Here is a 15,080-nt window from a genome sequence, read left to right as displayed (position 1 = left end):
CTCATATTTTTGCAGTGAAATTGATATAATGTCTTTGTGGCAGACTACAGACTTGCTTCAGCTATGACTAACTGTCTGATGCTGTAGTAACACTTACATTTATCATTCCTCCCACCACTAACCACAAAGCTCAGATCAGCAACCTTTACCTGGTAAACTGCCAAGAAATTACTTTTAAGTCTAATCCAGAAATTGGAATGCACTTACATAAACCAAATGCGAACTGCTTAATCTAAATGTTCATTCTTGCATAACTGCATATATGCACACCTTTGGTTTCTGCTTTAAAGCTCTTCATTACTCCTGCATTTATGAATTTTTGTCTTTTGATTTTTTTAGTCACAGACTGTTGCTTTTGCAATTTCAAAGCATCTAGCAGTACTGCATTTATCACACATTTCCTGAGCTTCAATAATTCATTGTGGATGGCCTATCTAGCATAGGCCAATGTCATAGAGTAAACCCTTTAGTCCTGTTTAGTGGTCACTTCTAAGATCACAGAAATGGTCCTCTTAAAAGTAGTTACAAAGATAGTGCTTTACAACACTTGAGTTTAATTAACATGTCAACTGATGTGGTGTGCTAGCAACAGTGCTCTACACTCACAAATATATATAAACGTGTCTGACTGCCAGAATAGTTATTAAGTGTCTGATGGTATGTGCGTGGGTATGACCATATAACTGAAGATTACAGATATTTGGAGTTATTTTTATTTCATTATTTTAGCAATAACTGTTACAATTCTAAAAACACTTATTAAAATTCTGACTAGACTTGCACAACTCTCTACACTAATTTGTACATTTCCATTATAACATTTTTTTGCTAAAATTGTTAATTATTTCATAGGTTCATAGGTGTGTACTAGGCTAATGGCCCTGGAGCCTTTATAAGCCTAGCCAGTAGAAGTGCCTGGCATCATGCCGCCCGACGTTAGTTCCCAGTGCCTCTATCAAGTAGAGCCACTGGAGTGATCCCCAGGGTGAACTTTTTATTACCCATCCACTCATCAAGATTCCTCTTGAAGAGGGTTAGCAAGGTGCTCTGCTTGACATGTATGGGAAGTCTATTTCAGAGCATGGACAGTGTCTGGGTGAGGAACCTGTCCCTCCAGCATGTTCTGTTGATTGTGGTAATGAGGTTGAGGTCTCTGGAGCATGTGGTGCAGACGGATTGGGATTTTTTTTAGATGTACCATTTCTAACAGGGTTGGGTCAGACATGGCTTTGTAAGTCAAGCAGAGATCACCTTGAAGTAGGTGATATGAGACAGAGAATAGCTGGAGTCTTTTGAGTCTGTCCGTGTAGGGCATGTGTTTAATATGCTTTGGATCCTCTTCATTAGGTACTTCTATGGCTTCTCCAGCTGTTGCAGGTGTCTAGTGAGATACATGCCAAATTGGGCATTGTACTCAATGATTGGTCTAATGAGGGAAGAGTAGAGAGAGACAATGACCTCTTTCTTCCTGGATGCAAAACCCTTGGTAATGGGATGTGCCACATAGAAGGATTTTCTGACCACAGTGGCAATGTGGTGGTCAAAGGAGAGGTTGCTGTCAACCTGCATCCCCAGATCTCTTATAACGCCTTCAGTGTTCAGTAGCCTCCCATCGATGTGGTAGTTAGTGGGAACTGAGTTTTTACCAAAGGGGATGACTATGCATTTTTTTGCATTAAGCTTAAGGCTGTGGTTTTGACACCAGTCATTGGTCTCAGTAAGGCCTTTCTTTAGGATGTATGCATCACTTGGGGAGTTAATAATCACTCCCAGCTTGCAGTAATCTGTGAACTTGGTCAGCCAGAGTCCCTTTGTGTTGACCTGGATTTCTGACAAGTAGATGCTAAACAGGAGAGGGCTCAGGACCTATCCCTGTGGGACTCCACTAGTGACTGGTTGGCAGTCTTACTTGCAGTTCACTACTTTCATACTGTGTGTTCTATCTGTGAGCCAATTTGCAACCCACTTAGTGATATAGGGGTTGATGCCTAGTTTGGTGAGTTTATCAATAATTCCTGAGTGAGGAATGGTACCAAAGGACTTGGCCAGATCAAGGTAGGCTGTATGCAATGCCTTACCTTTATCCACAGCCCTGATGACTGACTCAAAGAAGTCAAAAAGGTTGAGCAGGCATGATTTCCCTTTCACAAAGCCAAACTGCTTGGGGTCCAGAGTTTGGAGATTTCCTATATCTTTGTTAATCAGGTCCATGACGAAGTGTTCCATAGCTTTACACATCAGACTCATCAGGCTAATTGGATGATAATTCCTAGGGTCTGTAGTCGCTCCCACTTTATGGAGAGGGATGACTGTAGCAGTGTGCCATTCAGTAGGGACAAAGCCTGAGGTGAGGCTGTGACTTAACAGGGCACATAGATGTGGTGCCAGTTTGCTTTGTAGTTCATGTAGAACACAGCCAGGGATATTATCAGGTCCTATGGAAGCTGTATTCTTGGACAATGCAGCTTTAACCTGGGCTGCAGTAATGCTGGGTGCCTGATATTCTTCCGGTATTGTGATTGGTCCTTTGGGGGGGAAGGGGTAAACTTGACACTAAATCTGTCGGCCAGTATGTTGGCAATATCTGTTGGCTCACTATAGGAGGTACCATTATGTTGTAACTCAGAGCAAATCTAGGTATTGCCGTGGAGGTTCCTGATATAATTATAAAATGCTTTGTGATTGTTTTTAGTGTCTGCCGCAATTCTGCCTTCATAGCTGGCTTTAGAGGATTTGATGAGGGATCTCAACTTTTTGCTGAGGCTAATAAGGGAGTTTTTCCAGTCTTGGGACTTCACCTTTTTCTGCAACAGTTTCTTCCTTCTGTTGTAGGGTTAATTAATGGCAGGGGACCACCAGATTGTCTTCCTTTTTCTGGAGGACAGCATCTTGGTTCTGTTGGGTATGGTTAGTTCCATGCATTTATGTACATATTTGTACAGTGTATTGGTGTATGATTCCGCAGTCATGCAGCTATTTTCCTGTTAGGAGTCCAAAGTCAGCTTTGAAAAAGTTTTTCAAGGTGATTACCTTTGCAGGGGGTGTGGGTGAGGTGTGCATTTCCATGGTGATTAGCTTATGGTCGGATCTGACCAGGGAGAGATTGACTATTGGTGTAGAGCAACAGTCACCCATGTTAGTAACAAGCAGGTCAAGGATATTGCTTCCTCTAGTGGGGGTCAGAATGAGCTGGTCCAGGTCATTGGAATTGATGAATTCCAGGAAGTGTTGGGCCAGTGTATTGGTGCTTGAGTAGTTTTCCCAGTTGATGGATAGGGTAGTTGAAGTCTCCTAGTATAAGAGTGTTGGGTTGGACCCTGAAAGATTCCAGGGTGCTTAGGAACATGGAATGAGAGTCTAGGGACATGGTTGGGGACCTATAGCAGGCTATGACCTGGATCATAGTCTTGCCCAGTGTGAAGTATCTCAGATGCATTTTGCTGGGCTACTAGTCTGAAGGTGTGCATATCCTTTATGAATATGGAGACACCACCACCTTTGGAGCTTCGATCCATGTTTCGGGGCCAAAAGGTGTGGAATGAGTTATAGCCTGGTAGTGCAGGGGTGCTTCCTGCTGCCTTAAACCAGGTCTCCATTACAGCACAAATGTCGATGTTCTCCATTTTAAGGAGTGCTTCAAGCGAGTGCATCTTGAGGTTTAGACTTCTACCGCTGAGCAGCATGACCCTCAGATTTCATTTATTTATAGCTGTTACAGTGGTAAATTGGTCTTTGGAACACCACCTAAAAAAGGCACTATAGGGGTGGCAAGAGTCTTAGCCAGTACCTGGAAATCCAGGGGTGACAGACACAGGCCATCTCTGGCAAAGCATCGAGGTCTGTCAATCATGTCATCCCAAGCAGACAGATACTGGATCCCCTTAGAATGACACCAGAAACTTAGCCAATTGTTGAAGTCAGTCATTTTTTGTTTGTACTGAGGTATCATTCTGGGTGGTGGTAGAATACTGCTCAGGGCTAGTGTCATACCTGCCTGGACCACATAATCCGAGAGCTCCACTATGTCTCTTTTTTAATGTAGTCCACGGAGGTGCATCTCAGGTCATTCACACCCACATGGACAATGACAGAGTTATACTTGTACTTGTTGTGGAGTGACCTGCGTGCATTTGTTATGTGTTGGATTCTGGCACCCCATAGATAGCTGACTGTTAACTTCTCCTTATTCAGCCTAGTGAGTGGGACATCAATGTGCCTCACTATTGAGTCACCTATGATTAGTATATTGGGCAAGGTTTTCAGCCTTACAGGCTTAGGCTGAGGGGCACACAGTGGAGGTGAGCTATGTGTCCTGTGGTTTGTGCTGTGTTGTGGTGGTCAAATGTGTTTCTGTCTTGGAGGTCTCTGCTGTTTGGGTAAATTTCTGTTGAGTGCCTCTGCAAAGGTGGGTGTGTGGTTTGTGTTTTTTATGTGAGAGCTGTGATAGTCTGTGTTCTGGAGGGCTGTGTTCCATGTGGTGTGGTGCAGGTGTTAACCTTCTCCTCTTGACCAGCTAGCCCAGTCTTGGCTGAAGAGTGCATAGCTTCCAATTTGGTGATATAAGTGCATCTCTCACAAGTCTGAGTGCTGGGAGGTAAGAGGAGAGGATTGCCTGTGTACATGAGGCAGTTGCTATACTGCTTCAGAATGCCCAAGTGCACCAGGTTAATAGGAGAAAGCAGAGGGAACTGTCCTTTAATCATGCCTGGAGGGGTGGTCATAGCTACTAAGTACTGGAACTTTTTCCAGGAAGAACAACTAGTGCTGATGGCTTTTAGGTGTGCTATAACAATTGTTACAAAACCCTGTTGAAATGCAAAGCGATTAGGCTATTTGAAGAGCAAGAGAGAAAGAACTAGCAAGATCTAAGGGAAAAACTGAAGAGCAGACTTTCTGGCACCAGTAATAGTTTACTTCAGCTTGGCGCAGCTGAGCGGAGGTTAAATAAGCACAAACCCATGCAAACATGGGCTTTTAAATCAGAAAGTTGAAAGGGATGGAAAAACTGCTCAAACATTCAATAAACTACAATGTCTGGGCCAGAAACCACTCCTCTTGTGGTAGATAGGCTACCTAGTGCTTACCACTCCCACTGATAAGCTAGAAGGCTTCCCTCCAACACAGAAAGGCTTGGGGGACTCAAAAGCTTACAAGCATTCCTGGATACAGCAAATCTGTATCAGGACTAGACTAATTACAGGAAAGGCAGGAAACAAGTGCAAATGTGGGCTTTTAAACCAGAAAGTTGAAAGAGATGGAAAAACTGCCCAAACTGCCAATAAACTACAATTTCTGGGCCAGAAACCACTCCTCTCGTGGTAGATAGGCTACCTAGGGCTTATCACTCCCACTGATAAGCTAGAAGGCTTCCCTCCAGCACAGAAAGGCTTGGGGGGGGGCTCAGAAGCTTACAAACAGTCCTGGGTACAGCAAATCTGTGTCTGGACTAGACTAGTTAGAGGAAAGATGGGAAACAAGCTTAGAACTTTTTTTTTTTACAGAAAAGCAGCTAAAACAGCAGTAAAACAATTCAAATGCAGTGCAAGTTAGCACACACAAGTGTGTAGTGATATTAAAGTAAAAATAGTTTAAATAAATGCATTTAAATTAAAAGATGACTAAAAACATGCAGAAAGCAGTAAATCAGGAAAAAAATCAAAATGGAGGCACTTAGAGTATCAGAAAACAATGGGAGCAAATATATAAATAATTCAATCATGCAAAAAATTAAGAAATTGCAGCACTCTGAACAGTTAAAATGTGCCAAAAATATACTTATCAGCTCTATAGTTCCAGATTGTTTGAGAAGCACACTCAGAACACAAGGAGATTCTAGCAATGGTAGATTCTAGCAAAGTGTTTTTTTTTTTTTTTTATAAAATGGAAAGGGAGAAGGAAGGAACAGAATATAATTCAAGGTTAAGAAACTTAGTGGGTTGGCCTGCTCACATGTTCTCTCTGTATTAGGTAGAATGAGCTAATGATACTAGACTGGGAGGAGCGTCCCAGATCAAAATTACAGCAGGGGTGGGCAACTGCAAAGCCACCAAGTATACTACAGCTACTAGCTACTCACTACTCACAAACAGAAAATACAACTCTCAGTATGAAAAAGCAGTTTACAGTTAAGTAATTCAATAAAAATGTAATTACAGTAATGAAACACTATCTAGCAATGAAAAATACAGTTAAACAGTATAAAACAGTACACAAATGCAGTGAAACAGTAAAAACGCTTTATAACAGTGCAAAATGTAGTAGATTAGCTGTATAGCACAATTATAAATGTTAAGAAGTCCAATTCAATGAATTAAATGTAGGAAAAAACGTATTCTGCTCTTAGAGTCTTTAGGGAAATCCTGCTTTGTCACAGTGATGAATCACCACTGCACAGCCTGGTAGAAACAAGCACAGCCCCCTGCAGACACAGGGTTTAAATACCAGAAAAGATGGAAGAATCTAGAAGCTTGAATTACTACACAGTCCTGCTAGCCAGGAGCAGCCTTAGGTCAGCTAGTGCCCTAGGCAAAAGGGCTCCACAGCATCCCCCACACCATCTCCTGCTCTTTCAACCAATCACTTGTGCTAGAGAAGGTCAGGCAACCCTCTTACTCTCACTAACAGAGACACAAGACATTATCAGCAGATGACGGCTGCCAGAAACACAGGGAACTCAACAAACAAAACAACCAGGCCTGGATAACAGCAGGCCTTTATCCAGACTATGCTACCTGACTAGAACACAGACCTTACAAAAAATGCACAGGAAAGCACAGATATAGCACTCTCAAACAGAAAATACAACTCTCAGTATGAAAAAGCAGTTTATAGTTAAGTAATTCAATAAAAATGCAATTATAGTAATGAAACACTATCTAGCAATGAAAAATACAGTTAAAACAGTACACAAATGCAGTGAAACAGTAAAAAAAGCTTTATACCAGTGCAAAATGTGGTAGATTAGCTGTATAGCACAACTGTAGCGTTAAGAAGTGCAATTCAATGAAATAAATGTAAGAAATAGTTTATTCTGCTCTTGGAGTCTTAGGGAATTTCTGCTTTGTCACAGTGATGAATCACCACTCCACAGTCTGGTAAAAACAAGCCAAAGTCATCATTCAAGTCTTGAACCCAGAATTAACTGGGAAAGTCCAACTAGGACAGAGCCTATTTTCAGCAGAGGCCCAGGGAGAAATGCTCCAGATGCATGTCTTTGGAATATGGGATGAAACCGCAGCACCCAGAGGAAACCCACACAGGCACAGGGAGAACATGCAGACTCTGCACAGAAGGTGCCCCAGCCAAGTATTGAAACAGAGAACCTCTTGCTGTGAGGTGACAACATTAACTGCTGTACCACTGAGCTGCCAGTTACATACAGAAGCTTTATGTAACCCTTTTCTCATGTTTTGGGTAGTTAGAAGTCCATGTGCAATGGGCAACATAACAACTGCTAAATCTTACAGTAACTCTGAATAATTTTTATGATGTCATAACCAAATACTTACTTGCATCATTTGTAAACTCTGCTCATAAATAAGGCATTTTAATAGACTAAATCATTTTTTTTTCTTTAATTTCATACAAACACCTGTTTAGGCTCTTATCTCCATATACCATACCATAGTGTCCTAAATATTTACATTTTGAATTTTAAAATTATATCTTGTGTTCATGCTTTTTAACTTTTTGTCTGTTAGCAGTGATGCATATGGAAAGTGTAATGGGTCAGTGGTAATATTTTGCCGCATAGTTCCAGGGTAGAGGTTTACTCCTAACTTGTGGTCTTTGTTTATGTGGTGGTTGACATAATGGTTAATGTGTTTGCCTTATAGACGCAAAGTTTGATTCTCACATGGGGTAATTGGCTAGGCTTAAAATGGCCTGCAAGGGCAGTTAGCCTAGTACTAACCTACGGATATCTATACCCATGTCTTTCTGGCTACCCTGGTTCCCTTCCACTTAAAACATGGTAATTTGTAGTTTGGCATTTAGTCCAGGGGATTGAGACTATGTGTTGTTAACCAGCAACTTCTTACAGTATGTGGTTCAATTCCCTCAACCACCATTTGTCTACTGTGCAACTCTGAACGAGTCACTTAACAGTGCTCTGAAGCAATGGAGAAATTGGGCTAGATTCTTCAATTTTCTCCTGGATCATATACCTGGTAACTACCTATAAGTGTATATATTATACTGTTATTTGAATGTAGTCATTTATCAAATAATAAAGAAAATGCTGAGTAGATTATCATTTCTTGGTCTGTCATTTAAAAAAATTCCTTATTGCTTTCCTAAAATAGGAATGATTGTTTTGCTTAATTTATTTATTTTTTATTTATCCTTTGTTGACCAGGTTAGTGTAGCCTCTTTTCAGGGGAGATCCAATATTACATCTTTCTTTAGGTAGTTGTTTAAAAACATCAATCCATATATTATTACAACTTTTTCTTCTCATTCCGCCATGCCAGATTTTAATACTTTATTTGGCCCAAAACAATATTTGTTTCCTTACTTGTGCCATAATATCTGCAATGTCTGATCTTACCATACACATCCATCTTGCTTAGGATTTAACTATCAATGATTTCTAATTTATGATCTGAAATTCATTTCTCAGATACACTTTTGTAAACATCCTGGGAACAGCAGAGCTTTCCTTAAAACTTTATAGACTGGTTTTAACAAATTCCTTTCTGTATTGTTTTTCTAGAACTCTGATCCAAATATTAATAAGATCAATCTTATAATAAAATTGTGAAATTTGCAAGTAACCATATTAACAGAAGACATCACCACCTTGTCCTTAAGTCCCTTAACTAGATGAAACTACCTCCCAGTTAGTCTACATTCAAATTAAAACTGCCCACAACATCCTCTGTAGCCCAGACAGATGCTCTGACACCAGCGAGTTATTAAACAGGTAGACACCCCACAGTGAGCTGCATTCACTGAGCCAATATTAGGTGTGTTCTCAAAATTAAACAATGACTGCCTATACTCTATATATATTGCTAAATGATGGAACACTCTCTCCCAGCTGATATCAGAAATCTCATTTCATCTACAGTTTAAAATCTTGTTGAAAATATACCTGTCAGTAAAATGCTCCTAAACTTGTAACAACCCCATTACTAAGCCACCTTCTTATCCCATCCATAATTTAAAATCCCATTAAAATCATACCTTTCAACAAAACCCTGCTCTTGTACTAAACCTATTACTAAGTCCCTTCCTTAAGCAGCCAAATCTAATAACTAACATAACATCCTAAAACTATAACTCCTGTTCAAAGGTCTTAAGTGAACAATTGTTTGGATGAAATATGCATATGCCTCATCTCATCTGCTGTCTATGTACTAAAATTACAGTGTCCCTGTACAGAATAATGATGAAAACCCTGAGAAGTGTTGGATCTTAACATACTGCAAATACTACATAGTGTACTAACTCTGTGCCTATTACATGATATGTACCTCACTGCTGTATTGTATATTTGTAGTGTCTGCTTGTACTGTCTGTGTAAATGTATATAAAGGAAAAGGTGTTTTGTCCTGCCAGAATTTGTGTGTTATGAATAAGGCAGTCACTCATTTGCTATTAGAATCTGTATGCTGCATTAAGTGCTCCATTTTGTGACCATATAAAACCAGATCAGACTAATTTATTTAAAGCCAGGAACACCAGGCTAAATGACTTTTGATATAATTGCTTAATATTCAGAGTGCAGTGTTTTTTACTGCTAATTAAGTTTTTACTTTCATTATAGTTTGCTGATTTGTTCTGGTTGCAGAAGAAGGTTTTCAGGTTATTGCCTGCTATTGGGGCTGAGTTCAGGTGGCTGTTTATTGGTTGGTGTGCTTTGCTGATCTTTTTCCTGGTTTATTTCTGTGTTACAAGTAAGGCAGATTGGTACAATGAGCCTGTCATGGAACATTGGATCATTAGATCATAGGAGATTACTAGGCTATTGGCCCTAAGGCCTCTACAAGCCTAGCCATGTTATAGCCTTGTTCCCTTATGGACCAAGATATATAGTTTATATTTGCATGTGATTCTAAGGTCAGCTCCATGTACCCCTGTCTAAGAGGGATGTAGGTGAAACCCCTGGTGTAAATTTAGGTTTTCCCATCCAATTGTCCAGGTTACGCTTAAATAGGGTCATTGAGGAGCCCTATTTTACATGAATTGGGAGGTTGTTCCAGAGGGGTGGCAACCTCTGGGAGACACATCGGTCTCTCCAGCATGTCCTGTTAATATTGCAGGCTAGGTTAAGATCTCTAGAGTGAGTGAATCTTGGATTTGTAGGCCAGGCACAAGTCACCTCTAAGCAGTCTATATGATACTGAGTAAAGTGATAGGGTCTTCAGTCTGTACATGTAGGTTATGTGTTGTAGGCCCTGAATTTTCTTGGTAAGAAACCTCTGAGGTCTGTCCAATTACTGCAGATGTCTGGTGAGGTACATACAGAAGGGACCATTGTACTCTATTACTGGTTTGATGAGAGCTGAGTACAGGGGAGTTATAACCTCCTTAGCTTTAGATGCTATACCCTTGCTTATGAAGTGTGCAACATAAAAGGTCATTCTTACTACTGTGGACACCTGATGATCAAATTAAGGCTGCTATCAACTTGCATTCCTAAATCTCTCACTACTGGGTTTGAAGTTAGCAGGATATTATTATTGTTGTAATTTGCAGGGGTTTCTCCTTTGCCAAATGGGATGATAATGCATTTTTGCATATAGTTTAAGTCCGTGGCTTTGACACCAATCATTTGTTTGTGTAAGCCCATTTTGTAGTTTGTTGACATCTTTGGGGGTTCGATGACTGCAGCCAGTCTACACTCATCAGCAAACTTGGTAAGCCATAGGACATCTATTTTTGCCTGGACTTCTGAAAAATAGATACCAAACAGTAGGGGGCCTAGCACAGATCGCAGTGGAACACCATTGGTAACAGGTCTCCTAGTAGAGTTAGCATCCCCAATTTTCACTGTATGTGTTCTGTTTGTGAGCCAGCTGGCAACCCATATAGGGATGTAAAGGTTAATCCCTAGCTGGGTGAGTTTCTCAATGATGCCTGAGTGACAAATTGTGTCAAAGGCCTTGGCTAGGTCGAGATAGGCAGTGTGAACTGTTTTGTCTTCATCCAGGGCCTTGGTGACATTCTCAAATAAGCCCACCAGGTTTAGTAGGCAAGATATGCTATAAATAAAACCAAACTGGATTGGGTCAAGAGTTTGAAGGTCACCTATATCCTTGTTGATAAGATGCATGATGATTCTCTCCATGGCCTTGCAGGTAAGGTTGGTTAGGCTTATGGGTCTATAGTTCCCAGGGTCAGTTAAGGGATCCCCTTTGTGCAAGGGGATTATGGTTGCTGTTTTCCACTCAACTGGGACAAAGCCAGTGTTTAAACTGAGATTGAAGAGTGTGCTCAGTGGTTCCCCTAACACCTATTTTAGACCATTTAGTAGGCAACCTGGGATGTTGTCTGGTCCTATACAGGCTGAGCTTTTGGCCTTGGAGACTGCAGCTATGACATGCTCTCTGGAGATACTAGGCAGAAGAGTGGGGACAGGTATGTTATGGGGTATGATTGGTGGTGACAGGGAGTGAATTTTTCACCAAAGTGGTTCGTGATGTCCACAGGTTCAGTACAAGTTTTACGATTCACAAGCTAGTTTGGTACAAAGCTGGGCCTTCCCTTTTAGATTTTGGATGTAGCTAAAGAATGCCTTGTAATTTACCTTAGCTAGGGATGCTAATTTAGTTTTGTAATTAGCTTTAGCGGACTTAACAAGGTGTCTAATCTGTTTCTTTATGCTTTGGAGGGAGTTCTTCCTTTGCTGGGACCATTCTCTCTTGTTTTTTGACAGCAGTTTCTTTCTCTTATAACCTATTATATGCTGGATATCCACCAGGATGGCTTATTTTTTCATGAGGATCTTGATTTGATCTGTTCTGGTACAGCCGAGTCTATACATTTTTATTGGTTTTTATACAGGACATTTGCGTACACCTCAGTATAGGGGTCATTGCTGTCGGTGCTGGCAGGGGGTCTGAAACTATTGATGCCATCACTAAGTAGGCTGTAGATTGTTTTGGAGAAAAATTTTAACCTTTTTGCTCCTGAGGGTGGGTCAGGTATGACTGTTACTTCGAAGGAGATTAATTTATGGTTGTTCTTTAACAGGGAAGGCTCCATACATGGGATGGTGCAGTGATCCCCCATGTTGGTGAGCACTATTCAAGAATGTTAGAGCTCCCTGTGGGGGTGGTGACTATCTGCTCCAGACCATTTTTGTTAACAAAGTCCAGGAACCTTTGGGTGCACGCATTTGTGCTCATATATGTTATACAATTGATGGGAGGATAGTTAAAGTCACCCATGACCAAGGTATTTAGCTGTACTGAGAGTGACTCAGGTAGGTCCAGGTGGGTTGTGTGTTTTTTGTGGTTCACGGTGGGGGACCTATAACTAACAATGACATGGAGGGGGGGTCTTTCCTACAATTAGTTGGACTTGGAATAACTCTAAGAAGTCATACTGTTTAACCTGAAGATGAATAATCCTCATCTCTTGGTTTTTCATGTTCATTGTGGGGTCTGAACATATGGAAGGCATTGTAGCTCTGCATGGGTGGGGTACTCTCTGAGGCTTTGAACCATGTCTCTGTGACTGTGCAGACATCAGCATCTTTCATGATGAGAAATGCTTCAAGTGAGTGTAGTTTCTGATTTAGACTCTAGCATTAAGCAGCATAACCCTGAGTGTGTTTCTGGAGGATATTTTTACATCAGGAATTTTGTTCTTATAACATTTCCTAAAAAGACACTATGGGGGAGGAAAGTACCTTTGCCAGCAACCTAAAGTCATTAGCTAAGAGAAGCTACATCCCATGTTAACCACTCCATTTTGTGACCTGCGAAAACTGGATCTGGCTGCTTAATTTGAAGACAGGAACACCGGCAATCAGTGATTCCATAGTCAGACACACTAATTATCCTCTCCCCAGGCTGGAAAAAGACAGGGAAATAGTTGTCATAAAGGTGCAAGGATCTCAGACATCCCAAGGACCCTTAAGACCCATCATCCTAATAGATATGATTATGACATGATGGTAGGGGGAAATGACTTGGTATGCAAAACTGTGAGAGAGCGAGATGCAGAGAGACAAGTTAGATCTCTCTATGTATGTCATGAATGCAGGCGGGACCTGGTTTTGAGAAGAATCTTCCCTTCTCCAAAAATGATGTCAAACTACAAAGAGAAGATAACTGGCTAAATAGCTGTTGCTATTCAAGAGGGATCCAGTAAGTAACAGCATGGGATGAAATGCATGATGGTCCTACATACTTTCCTAAGGCTACATTGCACCTCTTGTTCCAAGGCTTCTGCATACTGGATAAAACTCCTGCTGCTCCCATAGTGCCTTTCTCAGGCAAAGTCCACCTAATGGATACCCAACATAACTGACATATCAAATGCAAGTCAGTGTAGCTCTGCTTAGTGTTAGATGTCTCAACAAAAATGCCTGGCCTTGAAACTCTTTTTGCCCTCCTACATTTGGAGCACATCCATATCTATGTAATTACTGAAGCCCTCTTATGTTTGGAGCACATCCATATCCATGTAATTACTGATGTCTGCCTACATTTGGAGAACATCCATGTCCAGTTAATACTGACACCCTCCTACATTTGGAGCACATCCATGTCCATGTAATTACTGAAGCCCTCCTACATTTGGAGTTTGTCCAAGTCCATGCAATTACTGACTTCCTCCTTCATTTGGAGCAAATCTATGTTCATGTAATTACTGATGCTCTCCTGCATTTGGAGCATGTCCATGTAATTAATGATGCCATCCTGCATTTGGAGAATGTCCATGTCCATGTAATTACTGAAGCCCTCCTACATTTGGAGTTTGTCCAAGTCCATGCAATTACTGACTTCCTCCCGCATTTGGAGAAAATTTATGTTCATTTGTCCATTAAAACGACTTCAAACATAAAAGTCATGAGCAATCAGAATCGCCATATAGCTGAAACACCTGATGTTCATAAGGGTAATTGCATATATCCCATGTGCCTCTGTTACAGGAGGTTTGGGAGGTCACTGATTGGAAGTTCTAGCTTAGCTGGAGTTTTCATTTAGTTTTTACTGATTGTTTTTTCAGTGTGACCTTCTCACTCTTTGTTTTAATTTGTTAGTTGGAATATTTTGCAGTCTCCCTAATGATAATGGACATCAGCTGGGTATAATAACCCTGTGTTTCATTTGCTTAGTTAAATGCTTGTGCTATGTTGATGAGGTCATAAGGCTGAAATATGCATATCCATAGCTAGTGGGGTTTGTCTTTATTGGTCTGAAATTGTCCATTAAAACAACTTCAATTGTAAAAGTCATGGGCAATCAAAATCTCCATATAGCTGATACACCTGATGTTCATAAGGGTAATTTGCTTATATCCCATGTGCCTCTGTTACATGAGGAGGTTTGCGAGGTCACTCATTGGAAGTTCTAGCTTGGCTGGAGTTTTCGTTTAGTTTTTATTGATTGGTTTTTCAGTGTGACCTTCTTACTCTTTGTTTTATAAATCTATGTTCATGTAATTACTGATGCTCTCTTGCATTTGGAGCATGTCCATGTAATTACTGATGCCAACCTGCATTTGGAGAATGTCCCTGCCCATGTAATTACTGATGCCATCCTGAATTTGGAGCATGTCCATATCCATGTTATTACTGATGCCATCATGTGTTTGGTGCATACCCATGTCCATGTAATTATTGATGTTCTCCTGTGTTTTTAACACGTCCATGTTATTACTGACCCCCTCCTGCATTTGGAGTATATTCCCATGTCCATGTAATTACTGACGCCCTCCTGCATTTGGAGCATGTCCATGCAATTACTGACACCCTCCTGCATTTGGAGCACATCCATGTCCATGTAATTACTGACTCCATCCTGCATTTGGAGCACATCTATGTCCATGTAATTGCTGACTCCCTCATGCATTTGAAGCACATCCATGTCCAGCAGTTACTGATGACCTCCTACATTTGGAGC

The 15,080-nt window shown here is 40.9% G+C and overlaps 1 protein-coding gene across 1 annotated transcript in view; it reads right to left on the bottom strand.

The window, feature by feature from the left end:
- Window positions 1-15,080, bottom strand: part of LOC122805541 (potassium channel subfamily K member 13-like) — a 405,074-nt gene that overhangs the window by 245,628 nt on the left and 144,366 nt on the right. The gene's annotated exons all lie outside the window — the stretch shown is intronic.

Source organism: Protopterus annectens, chromosome 6.part1, assembly GCF_019279795.1.
Source record: "Protopterus annectens isolate FY-2018-M chromosome 6.part1, PAN1.0, whole genome shotgun sequence".
Lineage (NCBI taxonomy): Eukaryota > Metazoa > Chordata > Ceratodontiformes > Protopteridae > Protopterus > Protopterus annectens.
The sequence above is the reverse complement of the archived record's forward strand: the minus strand, read 5'-3'. Positions and strand labels throughout refer to the sequence as shown.